The sequence below is a fragment of the Meleagris gallopavo genome, chromosome 4 (genome assembly GCF_000146605.3).
Source record: "Meleagris gallopavo isolate NT-WF06-2002-E0010 breed Aviagen turkey brand Nicholas breeding stock chromosome 4, Turkey_5.1, whole genome shotgun sequence".
NCBI lineage: Eukaryota > Metazoa > Chordata > Aves > Galliformes > Phasianidae > Meleagris > Meleagris gallopavo.
In genome coordinates, this window is record NC_015014.2 from 27986924 (window position 1) to 28007310 (window position 20387).

The 20387-nt window shown below is 42.6% G+C and overlaps 1 protein-coding gene across 1 annotated transcript in view; it reads left to right on the forward strand.

Moving 5' to 3' along the window:
• The window catches only part of LOC100544649 (inorganic pyrophosphatase 2, mitochondrial-like), a 39227-nt gene that overhangs the window by 89 nt on the left and 18751 nt on the right, over positions 1–20387 (forward strand). The window lies entirely within an intron of this gene.

Consider the following 20387-nt stretch of genomic DNA (forward strand, 5'->3'; position numbering starts at 1 on the left):
ATCCTGTCATGTTGATGAAAGCATATGCTAGAGGCACTTCTTCAGCAGGGTGACTAAAAGTGTTTGTGTGGTGGGACCATAGCCATTTAAGTTGAGTTGTTCGTACAGCCGCAATAACAAACCATATTTGTTAGTAGCTTTCCATTAATAAGGAATTCTGGTATTTGGTTTTTAATTCGATGTGATGATGTTCATTTCAGTAAAAATGTGGTGTTTCAACCGTATGCTTAAGTGTTAACATGTTTAATGCCGGCAGCCACAAAATATTTACATTTAAAGATGTAGAGCCAAGTTAAACTTGATTGCAACGATATTAAGGGGATTATGGCATTATCAGCAAAAAACAGCTGTGATAATCAATTGAAGGATCTCTTGCTTTTTCATTTTCCAAACATGTTCAGACATATCTGCTCTCACTGGAATTTGTGATCTAGTTACTACGGTAAATCCTGGTGTGGCTGGATTGGGTTTCAAGAGGCATTTCATTCCATGAAACCCTTGAAAGGGAGGAATAGGAAAGCATTTCCATGGTTTTATTCCATACTCTCTCTCTCCTGTCAGGAGACTAGAAGATGCTACGTTTTCTTTTGACAGTGCGCTATTAAGCTACATTAAATTAAACAGCAGTTCTAGAAGAGATTTTACAAGTAACACATGGCATTGGAGTGAATTTCCCCAAAGATTGTGGATGTACAGTGTATAACCGTAGCAAATGCCTCATGAGGTTTTCACCTTTCAGATCAGGCTTGCAAAGATTCATTTGTCTGATTGAATAAGAGAGTCAAGGACATTCTGATAGAAATGTCTGATGGAGGGATAACCACATGTTTCAAGTCAGTAGATTTGAGAAAGTGGTAAACAAGCAAGGTGTGGCATGGACAGTTAGTGAGGGACATCTCTTCAGCAATATTACAGACAGGGGAAATGGTCTGTTTATAGACAGTGTCAGAACTGGGACTGCAGTGCAGGAGTGAAATCTCTGCTTTGTTTTAAACAGTAATGAACAAGTGATTCCTTTTCTAGTGGAGTCACAAATAGTGATAGGACATGAACACGAAGCTGAGACTTTGTATAAGCATTCAGCCTTCAAAAAAATCCCCTTGTGACAACCTTAAACCCTGGATCTTCATCTGAAAATCTTTGATGCTAGTTTGGAAAGAGGATAAGAAAAGGCTTTCTTTTTACAGTTCCCCTTTCCATCTGAAAAAGAGAGCCATCTGAGGATCAGAGAAATGAGAAGTTCAGCAACACTTTTATGGTTTGTTTGTTGGCAAACACTCGGCCATTTTTCCTTTTTTTCCCCCCTCCTTTCTCTCTTTTAAAGTTGTTAATTCTAGTTAGACCCATTCCAGATGATCTTGGAGAGGACTGAGAGGGAGTTAGCAGCATGGTGTGATTCATCCACAAGTGATCTCTGCAGAGATGGAGTTCTGCATCCCATATGCATTTTGTACTCAATACAGCTTACCCTCTGAGGAATTCTGCTTCTTTGTTGAGACAAGAAGATAGCAGACTCATGCAATTGAGAATGAAAAGCCAAGGAACAGAGGAAAAATTGATCTGCCACATGGAATCAGGCAGCAATAGAGACTGTAGTCAGTTTTCTCTTTGCTGACCTCATGTTTCAGATGCTGAGGATGGTGACAGTTCAGACAACGGGGGACTTATATTAATTTCTGCGGGGTGCTGATTTGTTGGTGGGAGTGTTGGAGCTGCAGTGCATCTGCAGGGCAAGAGGAAACCGTACATGCTGTGGAGTTGAAGTGAATGAAAATGAGGGAGAAAGTACTGTTCCAAAGCTGTAAAGACAGATTTTCTGAGGTATCTTTTTTTTTCTACTTTGTGCATTACTACTCTAATTTTATACTTGTGGAGGGGAGCAAATGAAAGAGACTCCTCTTTCCATTGTTTATTCTGAGTGCCCACCAGCTTTTCTGTATCACTCAGCAAAACTCTGTGACACACACTTGGCCTACAGCAGCTTGTTTCTCATTCTGAGAATATGTACAGCCTGTGGTGATGCCCAGAAAGGGGTTATGTAGTGGTTGCCCCAACTCTCCCAGTTTTTCTAGGCACCAGCCAAATCTGAAAGGAAGATGAGCATGAGAACATTTGATTCACTTTTTAGACCGTCCAGCTCTTGAGTTATCTTGTGTTATTTTCCTAGTTACAGTGTCTGTTCAAGAAAAGATCTGTACAATGCAGGCACTGACCCAAGAAGAAAAGCAGTAGTTGGAAATGTCAGGAAGAACGGAAGGAGTACTTCCACATTTGCAGGAATTTCACATTTGGTTGTGCATTTACCATAGTTTTCTCATAGTTTTGATTTTCTTGCCCTTTATATAGTGAACTGGTCCAATTTCTTGCAATGAGTTAGAACAAAGTTTTTTTCATTAAGGTGATTACATTTGAAAGTCTTCTGGAAAACATGGTTCAGTGATGCTGACAAATGAAAATGAGTTCAAATCTTAAAATATGCTTCTCCCCATCCCCTCAAACATAAAGATTAAGTCAAAATGAAAATGTTGTCCACAGCAAACAAGTTTAAGCTTATTTTTTTTAATCTTGAAATAGTTGGGAAATTGTCTCTTGCACTGCAGAGTCTAAATTTAAAGTGCAGCCATGCTTTGTGAAACTCAATTCCCCAAGACTTATTACAGATGTTGATTTCTACATGTGATTAAGTGGTTATGACAAGAGATGAACTTGCATCATGAGGACTTTCAAGTTTTATTGCAGACTGAGTCTTTTAGTGACCTTTGAGTGACTCTTGGCTAAACACCTACATAAAGAGCTTGGTGTTGATCAATGAGAAACGGCTGCAGCTTCCCCATGTGCTGCTTGAGCTTGGCCAAGACCCATGCAGAAGGGCAGAGGCAGCCACCCCACCACCGTGCACTTTTGTCTGCCCTCAGCAGGGGTAGCTAAGCAGCTGCCTTCTCTGACAGTCCTCTTCCTTCCCTTTCCTTGCTCTTCCTTGACTTGCTCTCTTGATCTTCTGCAACCACAGAGTTTCTCCTTCTCACTGCATGCACTAGAATGGGGACAGGGAAGAGGAAGTGGTGGTGGTGTGTCAGCTCTGCCTTCCTGGAAGCGTGCTGTTTCCTATGGATGTGTGCTGGGGATAGGAGTTAACTGTCACTACCCTTTTTTTCCCCTGATTACAGAGCTCTTGGTTGAATGTTCTGAGGTTTGCTTTCTTATCAGTTTGTGACAAATGTTTGAGTATCCTGAGTGGAAATGTGCCATTTGGATCTCTAGGAGTTTTATAGGAGGTGAGGGAAGAGAAAAGGGGGTAAGATGAGAACAAGGGAGTAAGATAAGGAGAAATGACAGTTTCATCCAGATCAGCTTCCTGTTTAACTCTACAAGGTAGTTGGATGACTTGAGCACAGCTGCATGGTCATAACATTCACATCATCACTGACTCAGTGACTTGGTGATTACTTCAATAAGACTACTCTTGGGAAGGCAAAGGCAGGGACTGTTGGGACCCAGTGTTATGTGGCACAGTAGGGTCTATGGTGCTGTGTCTTGTGCTGGGTTGCTGGGAACAGTGAAATCCCTTCTTGTATCACAAACCACCCTTGTTCTGTGAAAACCCAAGCCTAGGGGACAAAGCACAAAGAATCCTAGTGCAGGCAAGTAAATACTTGAATGTTACTAATTTCCATCATCAGTATTGACTTTTTCATAGAAAGAGGTGAGGTGATGGGTCTGGGGCAGCTAGCAGTCACAGAAAGAAGGATTCAGTTTGCCTGGGCAGTAGCTACTGTCCCTGTTTCCTCCAGAGAAACAACTGTAAATGGCTCTGGTTTTAGTACCCATCACTTTCAACTGCCTTTTTACATCATGAATGACATGCTTACCATAGTTTGGGATATCCTGACCTAGATGAAGGGAAGCCAGTGAATTATGGCTCTCAAGCCTGTTTGACACTACAGTGCCATATGTGAATGCTGCCTCTACAAGGAGTTGTTCCTGATAAAATATAGCAAGACAGTGGTGGTGTTTCTTATCTCATTATCAGCGCAAGTGCTGAATCAGACCCAGTATTTGCTTTCTCAAATCTTAATCCAAAAGAAATTGGAAAAAACAGGTAGAGGAGGGAAAGCAGACAGTGAGGTGGCTAATTTAATTCTATTGCTGTAATCCTTTGGGTTCACTGAACACATCAGAAGAGGATGTGGTTCAGAAGAGGTGCCCATGGTTGGATGTGGTGATGAAGCAACTCCTGGAGAAAGTATGTGAATGGAGTCATTTGGGAATTCAGCCTTGTTTCAATTCATTCAGTTAATTAAGGAAGGAGGAAACTTGTGTATTAGAGGCCAGGATTCAGATTAAAAAAAAACCGAATCCATCTTTTACAAGGCAGAGGGTATCCTAAATGGATGAAGCTGTGCTGGCAACAGGGCAGGCTGTTGCTTTACCAATTCAAGGTTGGCCTTGTCTGCTACTGGCAAAGGGCAGAAGAAGTAAGAGAGGCTCTGCACTGCTGGCAACGTAATACTTCTCTGATGCTGTGGAAGTATTCCAAGGCTTCACTGCTGTGTGTTGAATATACTTAGAACAGCCTAGATTATTTGATGGGGCTGTTACAACATGCCTCCTCTGCTATTTTCACAAAAGAACTGCTGTGTTTTGGTAGACGAGTAGTGGGATTATCTGTATTTGAGAGATCCTGGACAAGTTGGTTGAGGGCTTTGCAACTTTTTCGTCTTGAACTCAAAAACAAATGTTACTTCTCCATTGGGGAATTTTGAAACTTTCAAACTAAGCAGCTGTTTTTTCAGCTGTTGCAGGTATTAAACAACAGCAAGAAAATCCTCCATTCTGACCTGTCACGGGAAATAATCTTTTCTTGAGCATGTTGAACAGCTGTGTTCATTGCTTTTCCTGCAACAGTAAAGCTCAGCTTCTAAATCTGTTACCTGCACAGTGGCTCATCAAAATCTTAAGCTAATGGTATCAAAAACTGAAATCTTAAAATTGCATATGTCTTAAATGCTTTGTTGGGGTTTATGAATTATAGGAGCTACAAATGAGTTGATGTTTGGAAGTGACCTACTTTGAAGACATTTCAAAAATGCTAAATGCTTTTCACCTTTCTCCCCATTGCAATGCAAGTGACTGCCTGATAACACTACTTTAAATTTTATTGCTTTTTCTGTAATAATTAACAGCACCGAAAAATACTTAACTGAATTATGCAAATAAAATTCTAACTAATAGTGCTGACCTCCTCTGCTCTGACCTTCTCCTCTCTGACCCACAATACTTTTCCCCATGTTTTCTGACCATCTCTGACTTTCTTTTGTCTTTTCTGGTCCTTTTTTTTTTTTTTTCCTGATCTCACCTTCTCTCACATCCTCATCTGACCTCCTGTGATCATCTTTTCTGTGACCTTGCTGGGCATTCTCTGAAGAAATGTGGGAAGACAGAGGAAGAGAGGTCAGAGCATGCCAGCATCAGAGAGGATTAGAAATTGCAAAGAAGGCCAAAGATTATTGCGGTCTGTTCTTCAGGAAACAGGCCAGGGGAAATGCAGTAATGGCAAGGAGTAATGCAGAGACACATTTTGGGTATATGCTTAACTGTGCATATAGCTTGTAGCCAGTTTAAAAAAGCCCCAGTAACTGGTGGCCTATGTATATGTTAGGACTTCTACACCTATTATGGTTGTAGTTGCTAGGTTTTTTTGGTTGGTTTGGTGTTTTTGTTGTGATCAATAAAAGAGCTATTTTCATTGTCCGTGGAACCAGTCCTGTAAAATCTTGCTCTGAGAATATCCTGAAGGCTTCCTTTACTGGGAGACTAACATATCTATTTCTGGCTTGAATATGCTTATTGTTTAGATTAAAATCTGCTTTGTGTGGTCAGCATAGTTGAAAGCATGCAGATTGCCTTCTGACTCCTACATTATCAGCACAAGAATAAATTCAATCGCAAATAAAAAGGCAGGAAATAACATGCATTGCTTGAAAAAGAACACTGAACTTTCATGTTCAGATTTTTAAGGTTAACAGTTACTTTCCTTTTTTTTTCTTTCCTGCTTTCACATAACAACAGAACCTTAGCTCTGATAGAGCCCAAGTTTTTGGTATCTTTCAAACTACCCCAAAAGCTAAGAAGCAGGAAGCTGTGATCTGTAATTGCTAGGATAAATAAAAATGGACTTTTACTATGTCATTTTGAGAATCATTTGAGATCAGAACTGTGATTGAATTGTTGTTGCATTACAGAAATAAAAGAATAGAAACATTTTGAGATAGAATTGCCAGATCTAGTTAGACCAGAAAGCCTATGCACTGCAACTGTATTCGCATTCTGTGTGTAGCAACAGTAATTTCAGGGTGATGTGTGTACTCTCACATGTACAGCAGCTAAAGCCATTTCAGCTGGCTGACTGCATGGGATGGGCATCTGGAAGATGATGTGAGAAGTGGAGACATCAGTCAAAAGGAAGGGAGTTGGCAGGAGAGTAGTGCTTTGCACTAGCTTGTATACATGGAGAGTAGTGAGAAAGCCATAGCCAAAAAAAAATGCAGTTTAAAAAGAGATCACATTTTCTGTCGTTCTTGTCCCTCCCCTCAACCATCCTTTCAACAGTGCAAGTTTTTATAAAGAAAATTATGGCATAAGGGTGTGAGACACCTTAAGGAATTGTAGGGGACTACCAGCTCTCTGAAGATAACTACTGTCAGTCTCAGGGGCTTGTTGATTATCCAGCAGCAATTTGATCTCATGCTCTGTTGGTTCAGTGCTTTGCCACATAGTATTGGCATTGTTATTTAGGGTGTTTCATGTAAACCTGTGTGAGCTGGTTTATCCTGTTTAGAGTGTAAGCTAGTTCTCCGTCTCCCCACAGTTGAATTTTATACTTTCATTGCATTGAATGCTTTCATTATTTGATCTTGATCTCTTAAATGTGATCATGAACAAAACAGCTATGACCTCTGTCTTTGACGTGAGGTTGTCAGACTTTTCTTAATATAAGATAGGACTTTGCTTTGGATAGCCATTCCCCATTACATTTGGAAATGAAGTCTTTAAAAACGATGGCAGTAACTGAAGAACCTTTATAGTATCAGCATTTCTTAGGCTACGATCCTGGGTTGCTGCTCAGCCATAAAATATGGAATGCTATCCCAGGGAAGATGGAAAGTAAAACACTCAAAACTGTGTGCTCTCACATGTGTGAGCAAATCAACAAAGTGGGAGGAAATGGGCAACTAAAAATAGCAGGCATTCAGAGTTCGAGCCTAATTTTTGTTGAGAAACTTTAGTAAGTAACAGGACAGTGAGCATAGCCTTGGATATTGCTCATTTGGTTTCCAAAAGGAGCAGATAGGCCTTTGGTTTATTTATTTCTCAGTTATAGAGAAGCAGTGCATTTGGGCACCATTCCAGCGAGTCTGATTATGGTAGACAAGAACTGCTGTCTCTCCCTGCCCCCTGTTTGGAGCACTGGGCTGCAGGAAGGTGCAGCACACCCACAGTTCAACCCAGTTGTGACCATCTAGATGTGTAGACTGTTGAATGCTAGTTTTTCATACTTAATTCCCCAGACACTCTTGTCCTGCTATTGGAATTCTCAGAATATGCTTTTCAGGCTGAAGTGGCATGGCATATTCTTTTCACCTGAACCATAGGCTGCTCTCCCAGCTGCCCTTGAGCTTTCTAAGCTGTCTTTTAGCACACTGGTATGTTTGACCTGTGTTAGAGTTTCAGGCCTCCTGTTTCTGTGGAAATTCAGCCCCTGTGAAGCAGAACAAATGGATCTGGGTCCCAACAAGTAGACAGGGAGCTATGTCTAATTCCCACATCCTGAATGAGTGCTCTAACTGCTAAGAAAGGGCAAGGAAACTGTTGCTTCCTCTGGCCATGCTGTGTAGTAAAGATGCTGCCTTCATCAGAGCAAAGTGGAAGGCAGGGCAGCTCACCATGAATGGAGCTGTTTTACATGGATTTCTCTCTGAAGCATCAAGCCCTTTCCTGTACTTTGCACGGGGGACCTTCTTGCTTAACACACAGCTGTTGATTCTGCTGTAAAATGTAGAGCCTAAAACTGGTAAGTATTTCTGTGCAGTCCTGCTGTGCAGAAAACCTGGGTGCACGGATTAATAGTTTGTTCCTTAGGGTGTATTAATACCACAGTTCTCAGGAGTAGTGTATTCCTTTGCAGGGAAAAAGTACATTTGATGTTACTTTCTTCCCAAACCTTCCCTGCAGCAGTGTGCATATCAAATATGCACCCCCAATGTGTGTATAATTTTGACAGCTAAAGTGGACAGAATTAAAGGAGCTAACAAAACCCTATGTCCCACCTGCACTGCAGGCTGCTATCAGCACACCTGTCAGTCATCATTTCAATCTGTGCAAGGGTTTCTTCCCCCACTCTCTAAAAAGCAAAACTACATTTGCTGCAAATTATGGCTTTCCACATTTCCACTGCTGTGGCTATGCTGGTTCCTGTTGTGGGTTCATTAATAGATTATTTTCTTGTTAGCTACAGGTAGAGCTTTGACCTAGAGCTGATTAGGGAAAAGAACTTCTGTATCTGTTATCTTTTCTCTCTCATAATTAGCCTAATTATGCTTCTATGCCCAAGACAGAAATCGCAGACAGCCTGCTGTGGAGCTACAGAAACAGCCTGGACTGTAGAAATGGGAGTTTGTTATTAATCAGGGGATGGTTGGGTTCTGTGTTATCATAGAAAATTTAAATTACTGCATTACAAAGAAAGCAACCAAACCAGTGGGAAGGGTTCCCTTCTTCCCCACCCAGTTATATCCAATTAACCAGTAGGAATGCAAAAGCAGGTTCTGTCATATCCACTTTTTAAAGGTAAATTGGCATGCTTATGAGACAGAATTTTTTAAAGGCATAGTATTCCAGTTTGTAGGTAGAAATCAAAATCATCCAAATGACACCACTCAGGCTTTGATGTGGTGGTGCAGTACTACACTTGGTAGTGATGTGTTCACCTGAGGGCCTGCTCTGTTATGCTTGCAGAGGGTACACACAGCTGAGCAGGGTGGGTGGGACTGGCACTAATTCCTATTAGGGTGGGTGCTGCTTTCCACAGGTGTAGGGTTTTGCCTTCCCAGAGTGCCCTGGCTGGGCTGCAGAGGCCAGCTGTTTCTGATGTTAGGTTATAAAACAAAGGCAGAGGAAAGAAAGGCTTTTTTTGAAGGTAGACCTTAGCAGACTTCAGGGAAATAGGAGGTTATGAGGTGAGTTTGGTTTTGTGCTTTTGTTTTTTTATGAAGCTCCAGTAATTTTGAATACGTTGCTGAGTTTGTAATGATCTCGAATCAGCTGAGGTAAAGGTAGGGCTCCCTTTAAGAAGGGGATGGCTGAACTACCGACAAGTCTGGAAAGCATTAAGGAGAAATCTCGAAAGTGCAGGAGTTTAAGTGTACGCTTGAGGAAACTAACAGCTGTCTTACTGTTGCCTTTTTCTCCCTCTTCCTCCACCCCCATTGTGTTTGCTGCTTAGAGTATGTACTAGTTTATCTGGTAGCATGACTGAACAGGCAGAACTTAACAAACGACTGTAGTTCTCCATGGCCATCTCAAAGGTGGCTGCTGTGGTACAATCAAATTGTAATTCCTTTCATAAAGTGATTACTGTACCTAAACAGTGCCCAGCAGGAACGAAAGGCAAAGCTTCATGAGAGGAAGGTGATCATGATATTAGGTGATGGTGATGATACAGAAACTGAGTTCTTCCTTCGGCTAAGGGTTTGGATTCCCTACCTCTACGCCTTTCAAAGGAGTTTTCCAGCAAGATAGAATCAGTTTCTTGTTCGGTGGCAGTAGTCTTCATTCATCTCTTTGTATTAATCTTGCAGCTGTGAGAGAGTTGTAGTTTTGGTGTCCATATCTGAAATAGAATGAGAGGCTTGAGTGTTTCATGCTCCCTTCCAGAATGAGGTTTGAGGCTCAATCTACCACCTGTATATTTTTTCAGATAAATGCCTAATTGTTGATCTGAAGGTGATGATTCCTGCTCTGAGAGTAGGGGTATAAGTGCTAGTTTTTAACCAGAGGCTGTGCGCAAAGCAGTGCTGCTGCTTCATAAACCTCTGAAGGTCCAGGGCAAGCTTAGGAGCTCTGCCACGAATCCCAGGCTGTGTTGCATATCCACCCCTGTGTCTTTTGAGCTCCCTGCTCGCCCCTGTTAGTGCAGTTATTGTATTAATGCAGTGCCATGTTCTGCCTCGTGGTCGTGTTAGGTGCTGCAGTGCCAACCCCCTCTGAGCTTGAGTTGCTCGCTGTTAGTGTCAGCCCTGCCATTGAAACTTGTGTGAGTGGATGCTTGGTATAATAGAGTATCTTACAACATTCAGGGGACAGTGGGACTTTCATTTTGTTTGTTTTCACGGTAAGACTTAAAACTAAATGTTTAAATGAAAGTAATCCAGTTAAAAATGGAAAAAGTAGTACTCTGGGTTGTGCTGCTGCATCCTGTGGTATAAATGTGCGTGCTGTTTAAGTGCTCCGCCTGTGATAAAATAACCTGAGAGAGAGGAAGGTGTCTTTAATCTCACGTCCCTGGCTCCCAGCCTGAAGGTGTTCCATAAACAGAGCCGTAGATTAGATGTGATATGGGGTGTGTTATGTTTTTATGTGGCAGGAGAATGAAAGTGAGGCTGCAAATAGGGTTCTTGAGACTTGCCACGAGAAAGTAAAGGACCTGTGTGGTGTTAGTGGAAACAGAACTGTCTTGATGTGTGGCGCCTGTTCCTGAGTTGTGCAGTTCTCAGGCTGCAAGTAAATGCTCTCACAGTTCACAGATTGCCTGGATTTATAACATACCATTGATAGGACTGTTGTGTTAGTGTAATAGCACATTTTGGAAGCGTATGCAGTTGAGCATGGGGTTGCTGAATGTCTAAACTAGGTTAGTGGCTTGGGGCCCTAGCAAGCAGGTAAAACTTCTTGTTGAGAAGAACAAGACTGTTCTATCCTGGGTTACCAAAGAAATCTGAGATTTTAAGCAAAGGAGGAACTGCCTGCATCTGGAAACATTTTAGATTTCAACTAGATTTTGCTAATTTTAAGAGGCTGAGTTCCAGCTAGGAAGTGTGAATTGGTTTATTAATGAGCTGTGACTGACATTCTTCTCTGTTTACTCATGTTGCAAAAGCTTTTTATGCATCAAGGCAAGAAATCATAGCTTTTGCTTTTTTTCCTGTGGAGCTTGCAAGCATTTACTTTGCATTGTGAAACCTCTCCCTGTAGCTGATAAGCAGCAAGCCATGTTAGAAGTGTAACAGTTCCAGATAAGGCTCCAGAGCTGTGCTGGGTGAAGCCTTAAGAGTGGTAATTTTCTGTAGTTGTCTGGCTCTGCACCTCAGTGGGGACAAACCTGTTATGGACAAGGCTGGCACGGGACAGGTGGAGGAACCAGATGATCATAGACTAGTTAAACAGCTTACTCTTTACCAACCAAATAGATAAACTTGCATGCTGACTGTATCCAGACATTTGACAACGTCTCTTTTGGTTATGCGGCTGTACCTGTCTTATTGAGAAAGACAGTGAAAAGGAGTGAGAGTGACTTCTGTGTACTGGCATTTGCTCCTGGGCTTTCCTCACCTCCTGTTTGCTTGTTACTTTAAAGTGTTGTACCTCTTTCTTTCCCTAGACCTCCTGGCTGTTATTTGTTTTTATTAGTGATCCAGTCATTGTGCCATCTTTCAGCCTGAGGGAATTAGTCATCTCCAGCCCCTTTCTTATTTTGTAATTTCCAAGGTGCCTTAAAATCAAGTGGAAAACCCTGCAGTTTGGGTGTGGCTACCCTGTGAGAGCACGTGGAGCTGGTGTGGCCAGTGTGTTGTTCATCCACTTGCTTTTGCAAGCAGCACAAGTGAAGGTTCCTCTTTTTATGCTTCTCTTCATGAAATGGGCAAAAGGGCAATTTCCATTCCCAGCCATTTCATGACAAAAGCATTTCTGTTGACTTCTTTATGGGTTTTAGGCAGTTAGGGTGGTGGGCCTGTTAGAAGAGTGGAGGCCTCTGAGAAGGTATGATGGCTACTGGAAATCTGCAGTCAGCTGCTGGTCAGGTTTAAAATGCTGAGATTGTGGAGGAAAGCAGAGGTCTTGTTACTGCTGCGTGAGAGTGTGGGCATCCCAAACAGAGGTAACAGCCTGCAGGAATGTGGGTACAGTTTGAGGGTTATGGTCACTATTGACCTTTTTGCAGTCCCACTGAATGTGGTGCCAGCTCTGAATACTGCACTTGAGCTTTCTCCAGTCAGTTTCTCCCCACTTGCTGTACATTGACTTGACACCCGAGTGCTCGTGCTCTGTTCCAAGGGCATGTTCTGTCAATAGCTTTTTCTGTGTAGGGTTTACATTCAGGTCCCTGCTTGCAGAGACTATCAGATGGAGGCCTCTGTTACCAGTGGGAAACCTGGCCCTTGGTAGATTACTGTGATCCCTTTGTCTTCACCTGACTTCCTTCAGTGTTGCAGTGTTGCCTGTAAAATCCTACCAGCAGCAAGGAAGTGTTGAAATCCCTCTCCTCTCTGGCCTTCCCCTCCTTCCTCCTTCTGCATTATGCCAGGATTATGCTGATTTTCACAACTTGTTTTTTTCTTTTAAGGAGAAGATTGAATTACACAAAGCTTGCTACTTTCTCCAGCTAATCCTTTCTCTGTCACGTATGGTACATTCAGTGTTTACCATGCCCTGTCTTACTCCAATTGCTAGTAGTTACTCAACAAGAAGTACCATCTTGTATGGCTTGTCTGCATCTTGGAGTAAAAAGTGCATTTGGCCAGGCTGGAGTTCAGCCAAAATTGCATGATTACTGTATTACTTCTAACAAACAGGTGAAAGTACTTCTGTCGTCATTTCTTATACCTTCTTGGCTGTTCTGTAGTCTGCAGAACAGCAGTGTTGGCTCATGGGTAGGGTTGATGCAAGCTAGAGACCATTGTAATCTTAGTGCTCCAAAAGTTTGACTTGCTTTTTGGGGAGGACCTCTGGAGATCTGAGAGGCTTGTGGCATCATGAAACGGTGAGAGGTTCAGTGCAGCACAGTTAAATAGCTCTTGTATTCTGAGCTGGGCCTCGTCAGCAAGGCTCTGCTTATAGAAAAAAATCATGCATTTCATAAACTGTCTCTGTGTACCTATAACTACTTATATTTCAGGTTTTGTGGTGTGCCCTAGACTATTTTGGCACTCAGACACTGTGCAAAAATGCTCTGTTTGTAAATTGCTGGGGAGAGGGGGTGGAAAAGGAAATATTTTAGTAAGTATTGAAATAGGTGTTTATGTAGTCTGATCTACAGTTGGTGTGCACTCCAGCTTTTCAAAGTGGCTAGCTGAGTGGTGGATGGTTAATAGGTGACATTAAAAGAAGCTGGAGTGCTTATATTCTAATCATCAGGTGGCTTTAAAAGGTTTCAAGCTGTGCACTTGGAAAAACTTGCAAGGCTCCAAAACCTTGTAGCATGTGTGGCCAAATACTCTCTACTAGCTTCAAGATATTGCTTCATTCTTTCTCTTAGACCCTAGTGATGAGGGGGGCGGAATAAAAAGAGTGGGGATTTGCTTTTCACACTCAAGGAGGTGAACTAAAGGAAGAGAATTTAAGTATCTTTGCTTCAAACTACCTCAACCCTGGTAGATAAAGAGAGTGCCTAGGAGCAAAAGCACTGGCTTTGGACCAGTGTGGTTTTTTTTTTTTTTGTTTTAGCCATCCAATACCTGATATGATTTAATTGGAATAGAGAAAGAAATCATTATGTATGGATCTCTACTGGGGGAGGGAGAAAACCAGTCAGCAGATCTACATCTCTGGGGGTTTTATTAAAAAAATAAAATAAAATTGTAGACATGACAGCATCTTTCTTGTCTTCTGATGATGCAAATAGGATTGTGTGGGTCGTAATGAAATATTTTATTGATCGTGTTATGAAAAATCAATGGAAATAGTTGCTCTGGTTGTCAGTTCTCTGCTGCCTACTATGTATGCAGCGACAGGTTTGACTGCTCACTATTGTGGCTGACAAGAGAATACCTTGGGGTGCCCAATTACAGCAGCAGAGAGAGGAAATTCAGAAGAGTAATTTTGGCTTCCTTCATTGCCTTTCTGTTGTCCTCTGTGCAGCCGTTCCACTCCTTTCAGACTTCACAGCAGCAAGAGCACTAATGGCAACTGTGCAATTTTGACTTCTCGTGTCCATGAGATTGAATCAATGCTTTTCCTTCTACATTTAGTAAAACAATTTTCCACGCATGCTGAGCAGCTATTCTTGTCTGTACCTGCTTTGATATGGGCTAGATGAACTGCAAAGTTTTATAGAAAGCTGTCTCTTTCCTTCTTTCTTTCTCTTTTCCCTCCATTTCTTTTATTTTTTTTATAAACTCCATTGGCAATGGAAAGGTTCACTAACAGAGTTGTTTTTAAGGGAGAGAAACAGAAAAGTGAAGTGTTCTTATAGGGCTTATTTCTTAAGGGCTGGAAGTGTAAAGCAGGAAAGAAGGACACTCACATAAGCAAGAAAAGGCAATGAGCTCTCTCAGTTCAAGGATACACACCTCAGGCCCTGTTACTGTAGCATCTGAATACCTAAATTATTAATGTGTTTGTTGCTGTAACCTTCCTGTCTGGTTTGGAGCAGACTGGTACAAGGAAACTGTGACCTAGAAACTCAGTAACAAAACAAGGTACTTTAAGCAGGTTCTAAGCAGAGTTAGATGCTCAAGCCTGTAACTGTTATCTGTGTGTTCCCTGTTCACTTGCCTCTGCAGGTGATACATCTCTGTGACATCTACAGACAACTGGATTTTGCTTTCATCCTTGCCCCAGACTGCTTAGAATAGGAGTCCCACTGCCTGGCTCATAAAGAAGTGTGACCTGACCCCAAAACAGTGTTCCTGTGCCCAAGTTGTGATCAGAACGTGCTCATTGTTCAGGAGAACTGAGCTTCCAATGAGCATCACATCTCTGCTTTGGCCATTTTTAAAGCTTAGGTGGAGGAGGGGAGAGCCTGGTGGGGAAGGTGCCTGCCTATGAAGAGAGAGGCTGGGGTCAAGCTCTGTCACTGAGCTCTGTCTTTCATGTGCTCTTTAATATTAAGATCACATCCATAAGCAGAAATCAGAACAGGCAGTGGAGCTTACTACAAAGTCATGCTTTCCCTTAGGCATTGTTCTCTCCCTCTGGTCCAGCCAATAAGTTATTGTGATTTAAACTGAGTGGCAGGAGCAATCTCATTCCTCCAGCATGGGGATGTCTTGGACTCTCTCCCCCACCTTTTGTACTTATATCTGTTGGCTGTAGTTTAAAAACAGTGACTGTACTTTCCCAGAAGGAACCTGGTTGTCTTTTTGGAAGGCGTTTGCAAGGTTGGTGGGTGGAAGATCCTTCCAGTCGCTGTGGCAAGGGGTCATATGTAACATATAATGTCTCTCTTTATCTGTAACTGATTGATCAGAGTTAACAGAACAAGTTTTTAACAGCAGGGCCCTCCTTGGTTCAGACAGTGTCTGCTCATTGCTTAGTCCCTGCTTCAGTGGCAAGCGGGCAGGCATCAAATAGCACTTATCTTGGTTTGTTTTTATCAGCACAGGGTATAACACAGAAGCTCTTCTGAAAGAGTGCAGTTGTTTTTCTTGTGTGAAAGTTGATATATTGTGCTCTAGAGATCTACCTACAGGAAAATCTAGTAGCCACATGTAGCTGGTGAGTACTGACCAGTGTCAGCAGTGAGCTTCTTCCAGGAAGAAAACAGCTTCTAATATTCTCAACTGCTCAAACATCAGCTACAGAGATATTTAGTTATGTATGTGAGTAGTTCTGCAGCACCTTACTATATATAAATGTGCAACAGAAGAGCGTTGTCCATGTGCTCTTGGTTGTCCTGTGGGAAAGGCACACCTCCTCATAGTGGTCATAGTCCTGATGCAGGTGGGTTCCTGATGTGCTGCTGTTGGACTGGCTGGTGTTTCTTCCTGGGGTTCTGGGCAGAAGAAAGGTTGGTGTCTTCAGTGGGGCTGGTGTGTGTTGTGTGACAGCCTCAGTCCCTGTCTTACCTGGAACAGTCCAGGTGGAGAACTTGTGCAGCTTGCCTGAAGGTACATGGAAGCATAGGTAAGTGTGGAAATGGGCTGCTCTTCTTTGCATCCTATGCCAGAGATTTTGTGTGCTTTGGCGTAAAAGAGCAGTTATTTTCATCTGAAGAAAGAGCTGGGAGGGTAGATGCAAACTGCAGCCCTCTGACAAAAGGCAGGCTTCTGGTATGGGGAGTGCTAACAGCAGAGCAGTGTGTGGAGGGGAGATTTTCTAGGGTTACCAATTATAAGACACTTAAATTCTTGAAGGGCAGACAAGCTTAAAGTTTAAAATTCTTCCTTATACGGGCCCTTTCAGTATCCTGCTGCAGAGGTTCTCCAGTAAAGATGTAACATAGTCTGGGTGCTTTAAACTGGGGCTGAAGAGCTGTCAAGCGAAACAAATGTGCTGGGAGTGGCAATGGATGGAACAGCTAATAGATGTTTTCCCTTTGCTGGACATCTGTCACCTGCCCCCACGCCAAGTCTTCCTCTGTTTATAGCAAAGCATTTGTTCCCATTAATTAGGCCCAAATTCCTGCCGTCTGACCGACTTTCTATCTGTGCAAATGTCAATGGAGCTCAAATTGAGCAGCTGGGGGATATGGGCTGCTCACAGGAAAACTGCTGCCTGCTTTTGGAGGGGGAGAGATGGGGAAGTGCTACCTCCTTCTAAATGAGCCGTGTTAGCTATGTCGATAATTGAGATGCAGCCTGGGAGCCCCAGGATGCCACTTTCCCCATCCCTTTTCAGAGTAGACTGCACTTTAAACCATCCCCTCCAGTTAAATCCCTTTACCAAAGTGGTCTGTATGAAGGCTTACATACAGGAAGATAATGGTGCTGTCATTTCTATAAATAATCACAACAGGAGCAGAAAAATAAGAGGGTGATGATTACGCCTGAAAATCCGATGAGGTTCCTCTTGCTAATGCAGTGGAAGCTAAAAGAAAGCTGAAGCACAGTCACAAGCTGTTACTGCCTGACAGTGGGCTTGGTTTTCAGCAGTGACTGATGAGTGCATGCAATGCTTCCACGACATAAGAAGGAAGTGTGCTTACCCTATGATAGTTTTCCTCCTGTAACACACTATGAAGTGTTTAATATGCTAGATGCAGCAAATGGAGTGGGAGAACTAGGCTCACTTTGATGAGTTTGGCTGGATCTGGAAGGCAAAAATGGAGCCCTCTCATGGCCTCCTCTGACAGCAATGTTTGTTTGCTGAGGATTAAACCCATCTGTAAAGTGCAGTGGAACAGTAGGTTTTCTCACACCCTGCTCTGTCACACAGTGGCTTGAAGTATTTTTAGAATGTGGAAAGAGGGGAACAATGTGCCTGCATGTTTCCCAGGGTGTTGTAAGGCTTTTGCATCCTGGAAAGTAATGCTCTGATTTAGCTCAGGCAGAGAGGACCTGAATGTCAGTGTTGTAAGCAGTCAAAGCACTGACCTAAGGGGTAAATGCTCCGGGGGGGGGGGGGAGCGGGGGAAAAAGGAGTGGTACTGTAGACCTCCTTCCTACATCTGAAAGGAGCAGAGCTGGAGTATGCAGCTTCATGCCCCAGGTTTCTCTGATCAGGAAGGATAGTAGGTATTTAACAGACCTCTCCCTACTTCTTTCTCACTTTATTACCTTAGTGTAAGTTTGCTTTTCCCTCTAAACAGAAGGATTTTTTTAATCAGTGGAGCTTTCTGAGCTGAATTCATATGTAGCAATTACTCCTTTTGCAGCTGAGAGGTGAGGCAAGTGAAACACAGGGCCGATTGACTTCTCTGCAAGGATCGTTGCCAGTACGGTATTTGCCCTAATTAAGCTAACTTAGAGAATCATTTACAGATTAAAGGGACCCACTTAATACATAAGCTGAGTAATGGAGGGAGAGTTGTCACTGGCTCATTGGAGGAGAGGGCTGAAGCCATCAGTCCTCTGAGACAAAGTGGTTGGCTGCTGCATACCTTAAAATTGTTAGTTACATCTGGCTTAGGTAAATATCAATTGAGGATAGCTGGAATTTGACAGATGCATGTTCTTCTGGAAGAAAATATCTAACTATGCAAGTTAGATAGCAGATGATTAAGTCACTACTGAGATGTGATATCTGCCAATTTTAAACTTGGTGCTGATAGACTATCAGCAAGCTTCATTGAGTCTGGTGTGTGACGGCTGTCACACAGCATGGAAGTCACCAAGGTCCCTGCCTCGACTGGGAGCACACTGCTGGCTTACCAGGGAAGGCTGCTCTGTTAGCAGCACCTCAGAAGAGAGAGCTGTCTGGCATTGCGCTGAGAGCAGCTTATGTTAAAAGGCAGCTGGCGGGAATGATCATTAAGGGCAGGACTTCTTCCTGGGAAGGAAGCAGGGTGATGGACCTTTGTCAGAGCTGGTACAACTGTCTGGTGCATTAAGAGTGCATGGAATAGAGAAACTGGGCTGCTGCAGTGGGTTAGTCTGCATCATGATGTTCCCATCTGGGAATACGAGAGCCAGGGGTGAACATTGTGGCTCTTTGGAATATTAAATCTCCAGTTCCCCAAGACACTTAGTCATATAAATGCATATAGCAGGGAGGCTTTCCTGAGCTGTATGGCATTGATGGATGGGGTAAAGCAGGGTTGACAGCAGGCTTGAGATCTTGGGAGAAAAAAAGCTTGAAAAGCATTAAAGTGCTGATTGCCACAGCAACATTTTGCAGCCATGGAGAGAGCAATTTCTGCCTCTTTCTACAGAAGAGAATGTTTCAGGCTTCTGTCCCAATATCCCTTGAAGGTAAAATAAGGGACCAAGAAAATATGCTTTTGTCTAGTGCCCACAAGTGCAGCAGGTCTTGCTGTTAATTAAAATACTCTTTCTAACTGCTTCTGCTATTTTTCTAGATTGTTTGACTTAGATTATATGTGAGTGTTTTTATCACTTTGATGTTTCTTAACTCTTTCTTCTATAGCATCCTACTGTTTTTTGGAGTAATTTGAAATTAAAGAATGCACAAGGGGGTAGGAAGAAGTCTGCCAACACACCCAGCAAAGCCCCTGACACTCCCTTGCCCTGCCTCTGCCCTTGGCCAGGTGTGCGTTTGTGGCTGTTACTGGAGCAGCAGGGAAATTCCAGCAGTGAATGAACCATGTTCCTCTGTGGTGAGGAGGGGGAGGCCAGCAGGCACGAGTCAAAGCGTAACTCGGAGTAAGAGTGGTGCCCAGGTCTCCTGTTTGAGGGTCTCTAATGATGCATTTCATCTAAGCTTTTCAGCACAGGAGGATGGAGGTGGCTAAACTAATGTGGTCTGTGTTGCTTTGCTGAGCAGTTTGAGCTTGCTGCTGCTGGCACTCAGGAAAGGGTTTGTCCTGATATATCGGTCAACATATTCAATTTCTAAACTGCTGACGTATGCAGTTTGTTACCCACAGTGCTGTTTTAATCTCTCCAGACTGGCGGCTTCCCCAGCCCCGTGAGCGCTGTCACTCCCTGTGGGGCTCCTGGGCTGGGGTTGTCACCAGAGCTTTCATTTGAGCACGCTCCTGTTATCTGATAAAAGTGGCAGAGAAAAACAAGGTTCTGTAAGACAGACTTAGAGTGCATTAAATAAATATAAATTTTATTAAAAACACCCACATCTCAGTGTTATCAGGAATGATATAATAATAAACAGCTTTCAAATAACCTGCATTACATTACAATACTTACAGTATTTATAACCATCCTTGGATTCTTTTTATAGACATACCAAACGTTTCATGAAAATGAATGAAACTAAAGTTTCTTTTTAAAAAAAGGAGAACATAAGCATAGAAAATGCACACAGAAGTTCATTACCTTAGTGTCAAACTGCTAAAGTTTCCTACACAAGTTAACCACTAGCTTTAGAAGTGAACTTTATACCACTGTGCGTCAATCAAGATGAAAAATTCATTCAAGTAAAGTTGACACCACTCAGAAGCATCTTCAAGTATGGCTATAGTCAACCTGATAATCCTATACAAGCAATTTTATATCCGCTCTGTCATTCGTTCCAACTGAGGCAGGGTTCTGTACACCAAAGTTACAGGTTGGGTATTTACAATACAGAAGTAATTCGCCAGCTAAGCTTCCCGCTCTTGCTGCCAGCAGTTTGGCAAATGACGGTGCACGGCCTATTAACCAAATGTCTCCTATGGATTGGATGGAGAATACAAAATCACCCACAGGTGAAGATTAATGATTTAATTTATCTGAAACATAACCATCATTAAAAAAACTTTTTTAAAAAAGGTGAAACTTTTGTTTCAATGCAGTGAGTAAAGTCACAGACTGAGAATTTAAAAAAAAAAAAAAAAA